The sequence below is a fragment of the Antechinus flavipes genome, chromosome 5, assembly GCF_016432865.1.
Source record: "Antechinus flavipes isolate AdamAnt ecotype Samford, QLD, Australia chromosome 5, AdamAnt_v2, whole genome shotgun sequence".
Lineage (NCBI taxonomy): Eukaryota > Metazoa > Chordata > Mammalia > Dasyuromorphia > Dasyuridae > Antechinus > Antechinus flavipes.
In genome coordinates this window covers 240,185,037-240,201,817 of record NC_067402.1, presented here as the reverse complement: position 1 = coordinate 240,201,817, position 16,781 = coordinate 240,185,037, and the positions used below count along the sequence as shown (strand labels likewise).

At 35.1% G+C, this 16,781-nt stretch overlaps 1 non-coding gene across 1 annotated transcript; it reads right to left on the bottom strand.

Moving 5' to 3' along the window:
• Positions 1 to 11,602: 11,602 nt before the first annotated feature.
• Positions 11,603 to 11,688, bottom strand: LOC127539505 (small nucleolar RNA SNORD35). Its single transcript, XR_007947940.1, has one exon. It is a non-coding gene; the product is annotated as a small nucleolar RNA SNORD35 (small nucleolar RNA).
• Positions 11,689 to 16,781: the final 5,093 nt, after the last annotated feature.

Below are 16,781 nucleotides of genomic sequence, written 5' to 3'. Positions count from 1 at the left end.
CCATCTGGGGGAGGAGGTAGAGGGAGGGAGGGGAAAAATCGGAACAGAAGTGAATGCAAGGGATAATGCTGTAAAAAATTGCCCTGGCATGGGTTCTATCAATAAAAAGTTATTGAAAGGGCAGTTAATAAAATAAAATAAAATAAATCGAATTGACATTTTGAATTAAAAAAAAAAAAACTCTGAGATACCACTATACACCTGTCAGATTGGCTAAAATGGCTGAAAGATAATGCACAATGTTGGAGGGCATGTGGGAAAACTGGGACACTGATACTGGTGGAATTGTGAATACATCCAGCCATTCTGGAGGGTGCTTTGGAACTATGCTCAAAAAGTTATCAAACTGTGCATACTTTTTGATCCAGCACTGTCACTACTAGGCTTATATCACAAAGAGATCTTGAAGAAGGGAAAGGGACCTGTAATTGCAAAAATGTTTGTAGCAGCATTTTTTTGTAGTGGCTCGAAACTGGAAATTGAATGGATGCCCCTCAATTGGAGAATGGCTGAATAAATTGTGGTATATGGATGTTATGGAATATTATTGTTCTGTAAGAAATGACCAGCAGGAAGATTTCAGAAAGGCCTGGAGAGATTTACATGAACTGATACTGAGTGAAATTAGTAGGACCAGGAGATTATTATATACTTCAACAACAATAATATATAATGATCAGTTCAGACTGACATGGCTCTCTTCAACAATAAGATGAACCAAATCAGTTCCATATGTTCAATAATGAAGAGAACCAGCTACAACCAACAAAAGAACTCTGGAAAATGAGTGTGAACCACTATATTTCCAATCCCTCTATTTTTTTCTGCCGGCATTTTTGATTTCCTTCACAGGTTAATTGTACATTATTTCAAAGTCAGGTTCTTCTTGTGCAGCAAAATAACTGTATGGATATGTATACATATATTGTATTCAAAATATATACTTGCATATATGTACATATATAACATGTATACTTTAACATATTTAACATATATGGAGCTACGTGGCATCTGGGGGAAGGGGTGGGGAGAAGAAGGGGAAAAATTGGAACAAAAGGTTTTGCAGTTGTCAATGATGAAAAATTACCCTTGCATATATCTTTTAAATAAAAAGCTAAAAAAAAAAAAAAAAAGAAGAAGAAGAAGAAAAAGAAGAAGAAGAAGAAGAAAAAGAAGAAGAAGAAGAAGAAGAAGAAGAAGAAGAAGAAGAAGAAGAAGAAGAAGCAGCTACTCAGCTAAGGTGAGCATTTTCTTCCAGGGAAGAAGATGGACATTCAATGAAACAAGTGAATTCCATTTATTTCTAATGAAAAAACCAGAGCTAAACAAAAAAATTTGACCTTATATTTATAGGTCTCAAGAGAAGCATTAAAAATAAAAAGAACTCTTAAGAATTTTATTCCTGTTAAGGGCATACATAAAGAGTGCATGTATAATTTGATTTTACTGTTATAATACAACAAAAAAAGGCAATTAAAAGTGGAAAAGAGATTATATCAGAAAAAGGGCAAAGGGGAGATAAAAAGAGGGAAATTACATCCCATGAAGAGGCAAAGGAAACCCATCATGTCTGAGGGAATTTAGAGAGGGGGTGGAACATTATGTGAATCTTACTCTCATCAGATTTGGCTCAAAGAAAAAAATTAGACATATTTGGTTTACAGGGAAACTTCTCTCACTTCATTAAAAAGTGGGAGAGGAAAAGGGAAAAGGAAAAGAGTAATAAGGGAAAGGTATAAGAAAGGGGAAGAGATTCAAAGAGGGTGGGAGGGATTCTACAGAGGGAGAGCTGTGTGACACAAATGGTGCCCATAAGTTTAATACTGGGGAGGGAGTAAAGGGGAAAAAAAAAGAAAAGCATAATCTGGGAATAATAAGATGACAGGAAATACAGAATTAGTAATTTTAACCATAAATGTGAATGGGTTGAACTCTTCCATAAAGTGGAGATAGATAGCAGACTGGATCAAAAGCCAGAATTCTACAATATATTGTTTATAGGAAACACATTTAAAGCAGGGTGATACATACAGAGTAAAAGACTGGAGCAGTATCTATTATGCTTCAGGAGAAGTCAAAAAAGCAGGGATAGTCATCGTTATCTCAGATCAAGCAAAAGCAAAAATTGATCTAATTAAAAGAGATAAGGAAGGAAACTATATTTTTCTAAAGGGTAGCATAGACAATGAAGCAAGATCAATAAGATACATATATGCACCAAGTGGTATAATATCTAAGTTCCTAAAGGAGAAGTTGAGTTGCAAGAAGAAATAGAAAGCAAAACTATAATAATGGGAGATCTCAACTTTGCACTCTCAGAATTAGACAAATCAAATCACAAAACAAATAAGAAAGAAGTTTAAAGAGGTAAATAGAATATTAGAAAATTTAGGTATGATAGATCTTTGGAAAAAACTAAATTTGCATTGAAACTAGTGTTCCAAATCACTATTGATCAGAAAAATGCAAATTAAGACAATTCTGAGATACCACTACACACCTTTCAGATTGGCAAGGATGACAGGAAAAAATTATGATGAATGTTGGAGGGTATGTGGGAAAACTGGGTCATTGATGCATTGTTGATACAGTTGTGAATGAATCCAATCATTCTGGAGAGCAATTTGGAGCTATGCCCAAAAAGTTATCACACAGTGCACACTGTTTGATCCAGCAGTGCTACTACTGGGCTTATATCCCAAAGAGATACTAAAAAAGGGAAAGGGACCTGCATGTGCCAAAATGTTTGTCGCAGCCCTTTTTGTAGTGACTAGAAATGGAAAATAAATGGATGCCCATCAATTGGAGAATGGTTGGATAAATTGTGGTATATGAATGTTATGGAATATTGTTGTTCTGTAAGAAATGACCAGCAGGGTGAATACAGAGAGCCTTGGAAAGACTTACATGAACTGATGCTGAATGAAAGGAGCAAAACCAGGAGATCATTATATACTTCAACATTATATACAATACTGTATGAAGATGTATTCTGATGGAAATGGATATCTTTAACAAAGAGAAGATCTAATTCAGTCCCAATTGATCAATGATGGACAGAATCAGCTACACCCAGAGAAGAACATTGGAAAATGAGTGTAAACTGTTTGCATTTTTGTTTTTCTTCCCAGGTTACTTTTACCTTCTAAATCCCATTCTTCCTGTGCAACAAGAGAATTGTTTGGTTATATTGTATCTAGGATATAGTGAGTGTAAAGGATAATGTTGTAAATAATTACACAAGCATATATACTGTCAATAAAACGTTATAATAAAAAACAAAAACAAAAGAAAAAAGAAAGAAAGAAAGAGGGAATGGTTATAACCTGAGGCAGAGTAACTGAGTAGGACAATTAGGGAAACTGGATCAGGACATTAAAAGGGAACTGTGGCACAAAAAGCACTTTACTTCATGAGCCCTTGGTAATTGTCTTGAATCATTGACTTTCTGAGAAGAGTAGAAATTCATAGTTAGTTGCACATCACACAATGTTGCTGATGTTGCGCACAATGTTTGCCTGGTAAGTCTTCCTTCACTTTGCCTCCATCATACAAGTCTTCCCAGATTTTTCTGAAATCTGTCTGCTTATCAGTTTTTATTGCACAATAATATATCATCATATTCATATACCACAGTTTGTTCAGTCATTGCAAAATTGATGGATATTGCTTCAATTTCCAATATTTTGTCACCACAAAAAGGACTATTAAAATACTTTTCCAAGCAGGTTCTTCTCTATTTTTTATAATATCTTTGGAATACAGTCCTCATAGTGATATTGCTGAGATCAAAGGATATGTTCAATTTGATTGCCCTTTGGGCATAGTTCCAAATTGCACTTCAGAATGATTGGATCAGTTCACAACTTCATTAGCAGTGCATTGATGTCCCATTTTCACCACTTATTTCTCCAACATTTATCATGTCCTGTTTTGTCATAATAGCTAATCTGAAAGGTGTGGGAGGGTAATTCAGAGTTGTTTTAATTAACAATTCTCTAATCAAAGGTGATTTTGAACACTTCATATGCCTATAGGTCACATTCATTTAAAAACTTCATATCCTTTGACCATTTATCAGTATTCATGTATTCAAAAAATCATTTAATTATTTTTGTTATTTTTTTATTATAGCTTTTTATTTACAAGATATATGCATGGGTAAATTTTCAGCACTGACCCTTGCAAAACCTCCTGTTCCAACTTTTCCCCTCCTTCCCCCCACCTCCTCCCCAAGATGGCAGGTATACCAATACATGCTAAATATGTTAAAGTATATGTTAAGTACTATATATATATACACACAGACACACAGACACACACACACACACACACACACACACACACACCCCTACAATTATTTTGCTGCACAAGAAAAACAAGGCTTAGAAATAAGGTAAAATTGTGGAAGAGGAAGGAATTTATTGCCAACGAAGAACTAGAGATCATTACTGATCACAAAATAGAAGATTTTAATTATACCAAATTGAAAAGTTTTTGTACAAACAAAACTAATGCAGACAAGATTAGAAGGGAAGCAATAAACTGGGAAAACATTTTTACAGTCAAAGGTTCTGATAAAGTTCCTCAGTTTCAAAATATATAGAGAATTGACTCTAATTTATAAGAAATCAAGCCATTCTCCAATTGATAAATGGTCAAAGAATATGAACAGACAATTTTTAGATGAAGAAATTGAAACTATTTCTAGCCATAGGAAAAGATGCTCCAAGTCATTATTATTCAGAGAAATGCAAATTAAGACAACTCTGAGATACCACTACACACCTATCAGACTGGTTAGAATGACAAGAAAAGATAATGCGGAATGTTTGAGTGGATGTGGGAAAACAGGGACACTAATACATTGGAATTGTGACTACATCCCGCCATTCTGGAGAGCAATTTGGAGCTATACTCAAAAAGTTATCAAACTGTGCATACCCTTTGATCCAGCAGTGTTTCTACTGGGCTTATATCCCAAAGAAATTTTAAAGAAGGGAAAGGGAGCTATATGTGCACGAATGTTTGTGGCAGGTCTCTTTGTAGTGGCCAGAAACTGGAAATTGAGTGGATGCCCATCAATTGGAGAATGGCTGAATAAATTGTGGTATATGAATATTATGGAATGTTATTTTTTGGTAAGAAATGACCAGCAGGAGGATTTCAGAAAGGCCTGGAGAGACTTACATGAACTGATGCTGAGTGAAATGAGCAGGACCAGAAGATCATTATATACTTCAACAACAATACTATATGATGATCAATTCTGATGGACGTGGCCACCTTCAGTAATGAGATGAAGCAAATCAGTTCCAATAGAGCAATAGTGAACTGAACCAGCTACACCCACTGAAAGAACTCTTGGGAGATGACTATGAACCATTACATAGAATTCCCAATCCCTCTATTTTTGTATGCCTGCATTTTTGATTTCCTTCACAGGCTAATAATACACTATTTCAAAATCCGATTCTTTTTGTATAGCCAAATAACTGTTAGGACATATATGCTTTAACATACTTAACATGTATTGGTCAACCTGCCATCCGAGGGAAGGGATGGAGGGAAGGAGGGAAAAAATTGGAACAAAAGTTTTGGCAATTGTCAATGCTGCAAAAATGCATATAACTTGTAAATAAAAAGCTATTTAAAAAAAAAAAAGAAAGAAATAAGGTAAAATTAACCTGAGAAGGAAATCAAAAATACAAGTGGACAAAGTTTGAACATAAGACCAGGGAGAGGAGATAGGGTGACTCTAGTTTCTAGTTGAGAAGGTTGTGTCACCAATGCTTAGCATACAGAGCTAGAAAATGCCTGAGAGAGAAAAGAAAAAGAAAAGAAAACTTGATGAAATAAGTGAAAGAAAACGTAGTCCCTTAGTGTAATGCCAGAGAAATTGAGGCAAGACAGAGATTAGGTTTTTAATATGTTAATAGTGGAGAATTTAGGCTTGCTGGTGGGAGAAGACTCTTACCTTAAAGATGCTGACCACTAGTGATTAAAACACAGACTTTTTGTAAGGCTATAAGGAAAACAAAGGCAAGGGAGAACAACACTGGGTAAGTCAGAATTTCAGAAAGGATCACAACTTTTTAATTATGACAAGTTGGGGGTCAACAAGGTCGAGAGCAAGAGGCAGAGAATCTGGGACAAAAGATAATGAGCAGCACCCAGGTATTTGAAATAAGCCATCTGAAATTTTATGACTCACTGGAATGTGAGAGTGACCAGAGCTTAATGGGGTAAGGAAAAAAAGGGGTGGCTATAATATTTTGTTCAGGGCATAGCATAATAATTCAGGGAAACTGAAGTATTACAATACAGGGAAACTGAGGTATTACATTAGGAGCAGCTTTGGAATTATTTTATAAAGTAAAAAATATATTTCCTATGTGTAGCTGACAAGGTGCATGTTTAACATATATTGGATTACTTGCTGTCTAGGGGAGGGGGTTGAGGGAAGGGAGGGAGAAAATTTTGGAACACAAAGTTTTGCAAGAGTAAATGTTAAAAATTATCCTTGCATATATTTTGAAAATACAAAGCTATTATATATATAATATTTCCAAGACTAGCATCATAGAAAATTGAGAGAATGGAAAAGGAGGTGGCCCTGATATCAATAAAATTTGGTCTGGAGGCTAGAGAGCCTGGGGCTTAAATGCGACAGGATCTTCAAGTGGAAGAATGAGGTAACTAAGAAAATAGTATTTAAGAGGAATTATTCTTTTGAGATTTTTAATGTGAGTTTTGAGAGTTAGCATAGAATGCTGACAATAAATGAGAAGGAGAAAGAGGTAAAAAAAAAAAATCAACTTCAATTGTGCTTCTGTCTTCACCAATGAGAAAGATCATATTTATGTGGTAAAGATTACTTCCCCTTCCCCCCTTTCAATCAATCAATCAGAGATTTGCCTTAGGAGAGGTAAAAAGAAATTTATTTATTGTTTTCTCATGAGATAGGACACACCGAGTCTAGACGAAAATGGTGTCAGCAAAGGAGTGCAGAGTAAGGCAGTTCTCACCAAGTACATATAGACCGTAAAACTCTGTAAAGCAGAGTTGCCATCCATGCCCTGTTTCTTCCTCATATTGGCTGAACTTCAGAACTTAGTCTTTCTGCAGCAATAAAAGAGTGGAAACAAAAAGAGCTTCAGCACTAAAAAAAGGAAGGGGAGGGGAGGTCAGGAGAGTGAGCAAGGTCTGGTCAAAGGATATCTTATGAGAGAGCTTGTCTTTCTATTATCTTGAATCACAAGGGGAGGTGTGGTGTAAGACTGAAGAATGTTCTGAGGGGACAATAGTGGAATTTCTACAATATTGAAAAGCTGGAGCAAAGAACAACAGATTCTTTTCAAATCTTAGGCCTCCCCTGTCCCCTACTTCTGACAGGAGTGAACCCTGAAACTAGATTCAGGGTGTCAGACTCTGAAAAGTCTGGGAAAAAGCATACTTTCTCAGACAAGCCTTTTTCAAGTTCAGTGGTTTCATTCAATTGGCGATCTTGGGCAAATCATCCTCCATTAATCTTTTGGGGATAACCCACATCCTCTTCAGAAAATTCTAGGCTCTGGGAAAAAGCCTTCAAAATTGTTTTATTCAGTTGGTTGGGCCTGATATTCCTACTGAGTGGCTTGAAACTGGGTATTGACAACATTGAAGGAATCTCATTCAATGGAAGCCCTAGTCCCAGACTGCCAATAAAAGATAATTTTGAACTCCAAATCTTTGCAGAAGTCAAAGCAGAATTATGCTTTGCCCACGAAGCAAAACTGCCTGTCAGGACTCCTGCCTGCTGTGAAGATAGCCTCTTCTTATTGTTAACATTTATTTCCCTAACAGGGTCTCTTGCCACTAAGAAGTCTATCTTCCTAGCAAAGCTGGCTTCTCAGTGATAATAACTTCCCTTCTCTGCCATTCAGATTTCAGGTTTGCAAATTCTTTCACATTTGACCTGTGTCTCAACCAGAGGGGATTCTCACACCTCAATTCTCTACCACTAGAAGCGCATCACTCCCATCACAAAACCCAGTCCCTGTTCCTACGGAGATTACATTCTTACATTCTGTTGAGGAAAATAACTTCCACTCCACCCACCCACCCATGTCCTTGTGAGTTTCAACCCTTTAAATCAAGTCCCATTTCTCCAATTTAACCTTCACTATGTGGAAACCAAGCAAATGCCCATTCATTTCTCACAATCATCAATATTCTGAAATCCTAGTTGGAAAACTAGTTGTTATAAATGTTTTTGTATATCTTGGTACTTTTTTTTTTTATCTTTTTGTAGTATGTAGTCAATGATTATCCCCGAGTTAAAGAGTAAGCATAGTTTAGTGACTTTTCAGATGTAGTTGCAAATGTTTTCCAAAATTACTGAACAATTTATAGCTGGACTCACAAAATAGGTTTGTTATCTTTTTGTAGCAATTTTCATTTTCCCATTTCATTAACTTTGCTGGTTTGAATAATTGTTATTGTCAGTCATTTCAATCATGAAATGACTACTACTCTCTATGTCTTCATTTGTAATCCCATTTGTGTGTTTTTTTTTGGGGGGGGGTAGGAGGGGGACTTAAGCAAATAAGAATAAGGAACTTGCCCAGAATCACACAATTAATAAGAACCTGAAACAATATTTGTTTCTGACTCTAAGCACTCTAACCACTGTGTCGCTAATTAGCTACCCCTAATTTGGATGATATCAGGCAATCGTCAGAAAGTCAGAAAGTAGTGATTTGAATTCCTTTGACGAAACTATGTTCCTTTCCTATTTGTTCTCCTACCCACCAATTGTTTAGGACGATTTCATTTCCATTTAAATTTGAATTATTTCTTTAAAAGGCCCTCTAATGATTATAATTTTTAGTGCATTGTGCTTAGTAAAAGATGGATTTAATATTTCTTTTTTTTCTGAATTCTTATGAGAGTTTATAATCTAACACATAGTCAAGTTTTATAAAGGTAACATGCTAAGAAATATGTATATTTTTTATTTATAGATCTATTATATTTAATTTTTCAAAAGTTCTATTTAGTTATTAAATTCCTTTCTTATCTTTATGCTAAATTTATTTAACTCTGAAAGAGATACATTAAACTCCCCAACTATTATAATTTTGCTATTTCCCTTATAATTTGAATCACTGTTCCTATGAATTAGAGGTTATTAGCATGATGACTGTGAATATTTTAATAAATATTTCAATATAATTGGTCTCCTTTGTCATGTTCTGGATTTTATTCATTTTAGAACATTATTTAGAGAAGTGGCACATAGGCTTTTCCACATTGTTAAAGTACATGTCACAAAAGGATAACTGCTATAAATACTTAAAGCTAGATCACTTAGTGAATATATATTAAATATTGCCATTTTATTTTCTATGATCTATTTTAAGCACGATCTAATTTTCTTTTCTATCTCTTTTATAATATTGTTACCCCACCTCTTTTTTTTTTTTTTAAGTTTACATAAACGTAAGAAATTCTGCTTCAGCTTTATGTGAATCTTTGTTTCTTGGCCTCTGCCATTTTTTTCTTTTCTTTTTTTTTTTTTTGGAGACTGAATCTTTGAATCCATTGACATTGGATCCATATAAAAGTTCTGATTTGCTCATTTCTAAACTGGGGTGGTTTGTTCATCCTTAAGGAACCTGGACCCTTTCTCTCTGGGTCAGCATATCAGTGCCATAATTAGGGCAGACTAATACAACTCCTGAATTAAATTAATTCATTAATCTTAGTCTCCACAGTAGCAAGGACTTTAAACGTGTATTATATACTTACTTGAAATTATATTTTCTAATCCATTCTCCTGTTTTTGAGTGATTTTATTCACTTACTAATTTTTTTAAAACTGCATCATAGGGCAGCTAGTTGTTGCAATAGCTAGAGCATTCCAGAAGACCTGAGTTCAAATCTGGTCACTTAACCCCAGTTGCCTCAGCAAAAATAATTAAATTGCATCATACTGCAGAGTGAAATGAGCAGAACCAGATCATTGTACATAGCAATATCAATATTATATGGACAATCAATTCTGATGAACATGACTCTTGAACATGAGATGATTGATGCCAGTTCCAATGATTTTGTGATAAAGAGAGCTATCTCCACCTATAATGCCAGAGAAACTGAGCAAGACAGAGATTAGAGAACAATTTAATAATTTATTAAATGGAGAGATATACTGGGACCAAACGAATCCATGGTTGGATTTTTATAGGATAACAAGAACAATGACAATGGGGGAAGTACCTGAATGGGGATAACCTAATGGGGGGGAGGCATCTAGGATGACACAATGGAGGAAGGTACTGGAGAGTTATTGATATTCTAATGATGTCTAAAATGGATAGGCCTTTATCCTGTTAAACATTAAGAAGGAATGATTATAGCCTAAAGATATAAAACCTTTATTTCATCAAACATTAAGAGGGAAAGGTTATATCTTGAGGCAGAGTAACTAAATAGGACAATTGGAGAAACTGGGTCAGGATATTAAAAGGGAACTGTGGCATAACACACCCAGAGTGAGAGGACTGTGAGAACTGAATGTGGATCACAACATAACATTCTCACTCTTTTTGATGCTGTTTGCTTGCATTTTGTTTTCTTATTCATTTTCTTTCTTTTTTGATCTGACTTTTCGTATGTAACAAGAGAACTGTATAAATATGTTTGTACATATTGATTTTAATATATATTTTAACATGTATATTGGATTGCCATCTAAGGGAGAGGGTGAGGGAAAGGAGGAGAAAATCTGAAAAATAAGACTATGCAATGGTCAATGTTGAAAAATTATACATGCATATGTTTTGAAGGGGAAAAAAAAGCTTAAAAAATAAAAATGAAAGTCATGCTATAAGTTTTAAAAATTGCATCATATTATCTTACATTACCTCCCTTTTCTTGTACCCTTTTTGCAAAGAATAATAGGTAGTTAAAAAAAAAAAAGAAAGAAAGAATGTGATTAACATTAGTGCTCTGTAGCTGAAGCAATTAGCTTCTACTCCATTACTTCTCTGGCATGGCCTCTCTTTTTTTTTTTAATTTTAATCCCTCCTTATGAAGAGGGGACCCTGAAACTCTAAAAATCCTTGAAGGAGAAAATCTCCTTCAACCCTGCCTCAGTAAGGGACTGCCCCAGGGAATCAGATAAAGTAGTTTACCTGGGTGGGGCTGGTTGAATCTTGATCTAGATAATTCCAACCCTATTCAAATGTAGATTTTCCATTCAATTCAACTCAAGCTGTACTCAGCCCTATCAAGAGCAACCCTAGCTCTTTGCCAACTTGAGCTGTCCCAGCCCCAACTAAGACATTCAATATAAAAGAGCCAAACTAAAACTGTCTCTTTGCAGAGGTTCCAAACATGCCAGCTCCATGCTTGGGATGCCAAAAGCCTCTGTCCATTGGAATATTCTTTTCCTATCTTATCCTTTCTTTATTCTCACCTATTTCCCTAACCAGACTTTATGCTTCTCTGTCAGGATTTCTAATCTTACTTCCATTTCCCATAATAAACTTCTTTTATCAATCTAGGTTTTAGGGTCTGTAAATTCTTTTTTTTTTTTCCTCCCTCCCCCACAAGTCCCCTGGCATCAGCTGAGCCATGTGGCTTTGTCGGCAGTACCCCGGAAGCATCCGAAGACCATTGTGAGAACAAACATCATCTGCCTGTAAATTCTTTTACAGAGAACCTCTGTGGCTCCAGAAGGAAGTCCCCAAAACTCCCTATCCTTGTGCCAAATCCCAAGTGGTTGCAGGGGAGCCAAAACTCTCCGTTTGGTTCCCTGAACCCCAAACCTGCCACTAGACCTTATCATTTAATTCCCTGACCACCAGAAATCCTAATCTTATTTTGGTTCCCTAAATCTAGACCTTATTACTTGTATTCCACCCTCTAGAAATATGGTAGGTTTGGCTTGCGATTATTCCATCCTGATTCTACCTTTCCTCTATTTTCCTATCCATACCTATTTCCCTGTGAGAAAATGGAATGTTAATGACTTTACTATCTTGATTTGCTCCAGCTCCCCTGTTATCCAGAACAGGAGAGACTGATTTGGGGATCAGTATCAGGAAGCTTCAGGCAAACTGAACATTCCTAAAGCTGAACTTATCAAAACTTCTTTGCAGTATTTACTTGCTGAACCCAGAATTCCCTCTGCTGTGCTATAAAACCAACTCAGATTGGCTCATGTTTACCCCCTCAGCCCAGTGGCAAAACCTAATTAGGCCATGATACTTCTGAAAACCAGTACAGGCCAGGGTGACCTGATAAGGTTACTGTGCAATTAACTTATAGCCCCTGACTTGTGATTTTTGTTTTTATAAGCCCTGCTACCTTAGCCCAAACTGAACTCAGTTCTGTTACTCCCAAGCCTGTCTGCCTGCTTAGGAGGAATAAAAACATACATATTACCTAACTTTAGTCTTTATTGACTTTTATAAATATGTAAATCCAAATTTATATATAAACAGATATATAAATATCTGTTTATATATAAATATGAAAGCTTTTATAAAAACTATTTAGTCTTTATTAGACTGAACTCTAGAAAAAATTTGATACACATTAAAATTTAATATACTGTTACACCAAAATCCTGTGTATCTTTGTATATGTATATTCAATTTTCCACTGTCTAATTTAGATAAGAGTAAAGTCCATGTGTTACTATTTTCAACATGTTTTTATATTTTTATATTCAAGCAATATAATTCTAATAAAGAGTAAGATTTTCCCCCTTAATATATTACTGTTTTCCTCCATTTCTTTCATTTCTTAAAACAATCAAAACAGAACAAAACTACCTCCTTATTCTATTTGTCTTACTTCTATCTCTGACTCTCGAAGTCAATGGGATTTTAAAAAGATAGTTCTCTCTTTTCTTATTACAGAGGTTCTTAACCTGATATCTATGGACTTTATATGAACTTGGATAGGAAAAAAATTACATCTATTTTTACTGACCTCTTGCTCTATCAGAATGCAAATATTTCATTATTTAGCCCATTCTAATTGCTTAACTGTAATTACTTTATTTGGTTTCTCTTGATTCCTGTGTTTGAATTCAAAGTTTCTACTAAGTTCTGGTCTTTTTCATTAAATTACTTAAAAATCACAAAGCCAGAATGAATCAAAGATAGGAATTGAACCCATCTCTTTAGTTTATAGTTCAGCTCTCTACATATTATGTTTTGCTGTATCTCTATTCTAAGTGACTTGTGCCCAGGATGGCACATTCATCAAATAACACATTTAAAGCTGGGCAGAATTTTAAAATTCATTGAATTTAATGTTTTCATTTTACACATGAGGATTCTGAAGAACAATGTAGGTAAGAGACTTACAGTTACACAGATAATTAACAAGAAGAGTCTTGTTTTGATTACAGGTCCTCTGACTTCAAATTCAGCTTCTAACATAGCTATGTTGAGGGGTGAAAAATGAAGGGTGAGAGATACGCTAACAGCAATGGGATCATCAGGCTGGTGTCACAGGTTTTTGCAAAAGAATTCACAGTCCTGATCTCCAGGTGAGGATTTTTGCCAAAAAAAAAAAAAAAAAAAAAAAAAAAAGTTTATTTTCACTGAGAAACAACTTCCCTCAGCATGCTAATTCCTGATATGAATTAGCAAGGTTTGGGTTTCACAACCTTGATTATATTTAAGTTTCTATGAGTGAGGTTAGGGAGCTATCTCCAGATGAATTGAGGAACTAATCAATAATAGGTGGTAATTATGCCCCAGACCAAGAGTTCCAAATGAATTGGAAGTGGAGATTATTGGGGGAGTTTCCCCTAGCAATAGGAGGGCAGAGGTGCTCCCAAAGGTCAGGAAGGGTTGAGATTTTAGGGTTTTTCACAGCTGAAGTCTATCCCTCCCAAAGATCAGAGGAACACAGTTCCTATTACATCATCTAGGCAATGGCACGACAAGGACTAGATTGTGGAAATTGATTTTGAGAATTGATGTATATCTTTTTAGATTTAAAAAAAATAAATTTATTATTGAAGTAATAGTTTAGTTATTTTGTAGAACAGAATGGCCACCTTTTCAGCCATATTGCATTGGCAATGCATATACTTCTATCACAATATTCTTTAAGACCAACTGAAATTTTCAACTAGAAACGAAAATGATAGTCTTATCAAACAATAATATGAATTAACAAAAGCAATGCAATTGTCTGGAGACAGAATTGATTTGAATAATGCCACTACAGAGTGTCAGAGTCTTATAATATTAATAAAAAAAAAGTTGTTGGCAATTTCTTGAATGTATACACAAGTAGATGTTATTTTTGAAAAAGGATAGAATCCATTTGTTTACCACTGCCAATTTCTTGCCTTCTATTGTATATTCTAGGGATATTCTTTTTTTTTTTAATTAAAGTTTTTTATTTAAAAAACATATGCATGGGTAGTTTTTCAACATTGACCCTTACAAAACTTTTTTTTTCCAAATTTTTCCCTCCTCTCCACCCCTTCCCCTAGATGACAGGTAATTCAATACATGTTAAATATGTCAAAAATTTATGTTAAATCCAATATATGTATACATATTTATATAGTTATCTTGCTGCACAAGAAAAATCAGATCTAGAAAGAAAAAAAAACCTGAGGAGGAAAACAAAATGCAAACAAACATTAACAGAAAGCATGAAAATGCTATATTGTGGTCTACACTCAGTTCCCACAGTGCTCTCTCTGGGTATATATGACTTTCTTTATCACTGAGCAACTGGAACTGATTTGAATCATCTTATTGTTGAGGAGAGCCATGTCCATCAGAATTGATCATCATATAGTATTGTTGTTACCATGTACAATGATCTCCTGGTTCTGCTTATTTCACTTAGCATCAGTTCATGTAAGTCTCTGCAGGCCTCTCTGAAATCATCCTGTTGTTTGTTTCTTACAGAACAATAATATTCCATAACATTCATATACCATAATTTATTCAGTCATTCTCCAATTGATGAAAATCCATTCAGTTTCCAGTTTGTAACCACTACAAAAAAAGGCTGACACAAATATTTTTTCACATGTGGGTTCCTTTTCCTCCTTTAAAATCTCTTTGGGATATAAGCCCAGTAGAAACACTGTTGGGTCAAAAGGTATCACAGTGTGATAACTTTTTGAGCATAGTTCCAAATTGCTCTCCAGAATGGTTGGATCTATTCACAATTTCACCAACAATGTATCAGTATCCTAGTTTTCCCACATCCCCTCCAATATTTGTCATCTTTTCCTGTCATCTTAGCCAATCTGACAGGTATGTAGTGGTTCCTCTGAATTGACTTAATTAGCATTTCTCTGATCAGTAGTGATTTGTAGAAATATTCTTAAACTTTTATTAAACTTTCTAAAGCTTCTTGGGAAGTTAATACAATCAACAGCCTTTAGAGGGGGGAAGGAAGAAGCCCACAGTTTCCATCAAGGGGGAAAAAAAGAATTAGATTATAAGCTGGGCATCCATTTTCAACAGAGTATCTACTTTTCTATTTTAGTAGCTAAAAGCATCTTTCTTTCATAACATGCCTTTTACCCTCAGAGAAAACATATCTTCAACTCCTTCATAGAATTGGGAGTTAGAGTGGGGGGAAAAAAGGATCTGATTTTCCTGAAAGTTTGATGGTGCTATTTTATGTGTTCTGTTTTATAGGAGCATCATGAATCCTGATTCATGCTAAAGATCCCCCGAGCCAAAGAAAGCCTTCATCTCTCTACCTTGGCTTCTTAAAGTCACTCTTGTTTAATGCTGTCGCCTGTGCTGAGAACTCAAGTTCTGGGAGTCAGGCCTCTCTGCTTATTAGGGCAGAACTAACACAACCAAGGCCTTTTTATAGATTTTCTAGGTTTTTATAGCTTTTATCATCTAATTGTAAATATTTCTATGGATTCAGTGTTACAATGAAGGTATATATATATATATATATATATATATATATATACAGACAATATATAGGTATAGTATAGTATAGAAGGTATAATATAGATAAGAAGCACACACACATTTTATATATATATGTAATATTCTTCTCTAAAATTTACTGTTCTATGGGAACAGGTTTCTTGGGGGGCTTCTGAAGGCAGCCTTCCTTTCAGTTCAGTAATCACAAGTGCAGCCAGGGATTAAAGTCCAAATCTTTTATTGTCACCTTCAAAGTTTTATCTCCTTCACTTGGCTCTGCTAGTTTTCTGGAGGCCTTCTGGATATTTGTTTCAGTGTTCTCCACAGGACAGCCTGCCACCACTTCTCTGTCTTCCTTAGTTCTGCCTGACTGCATTCTCTGGTTTCTGAATCTCCCCAACTTCCAAAGGTTTGTGCTTGAGCCTCCAGACACACAGGTGGATGATGGAATGAATCTGTCTCAGCCTCAGAAAGCTTCTGCTGCACTTGTCCTTTCTGGCCCTGACAGCTCCTCCTTATATGTTCCATACTGAGTTTACATCAATTATTATATCACTAGGAAATCATTATTTGTTGTAGGATTAAATTAATGCTAATTTAAATTTAACCACTGTCTCCTCAATTCCACTTAGCACCTTGTAAGAATCCAAACATATATATATATACGCATAAATATATGCATGTGGATGAGAAGATTTTATTATATGTTATATAGAATATGTGTTATTCATCAATAAAACATGTTGCATATAAGCATATAGTACGATCTAATGAGTAAATTGTACGATCTAATGAGTAAATTGTCATTAAGATATTGCCACTTTTCTACTAGTGAATTAGTCATAAATT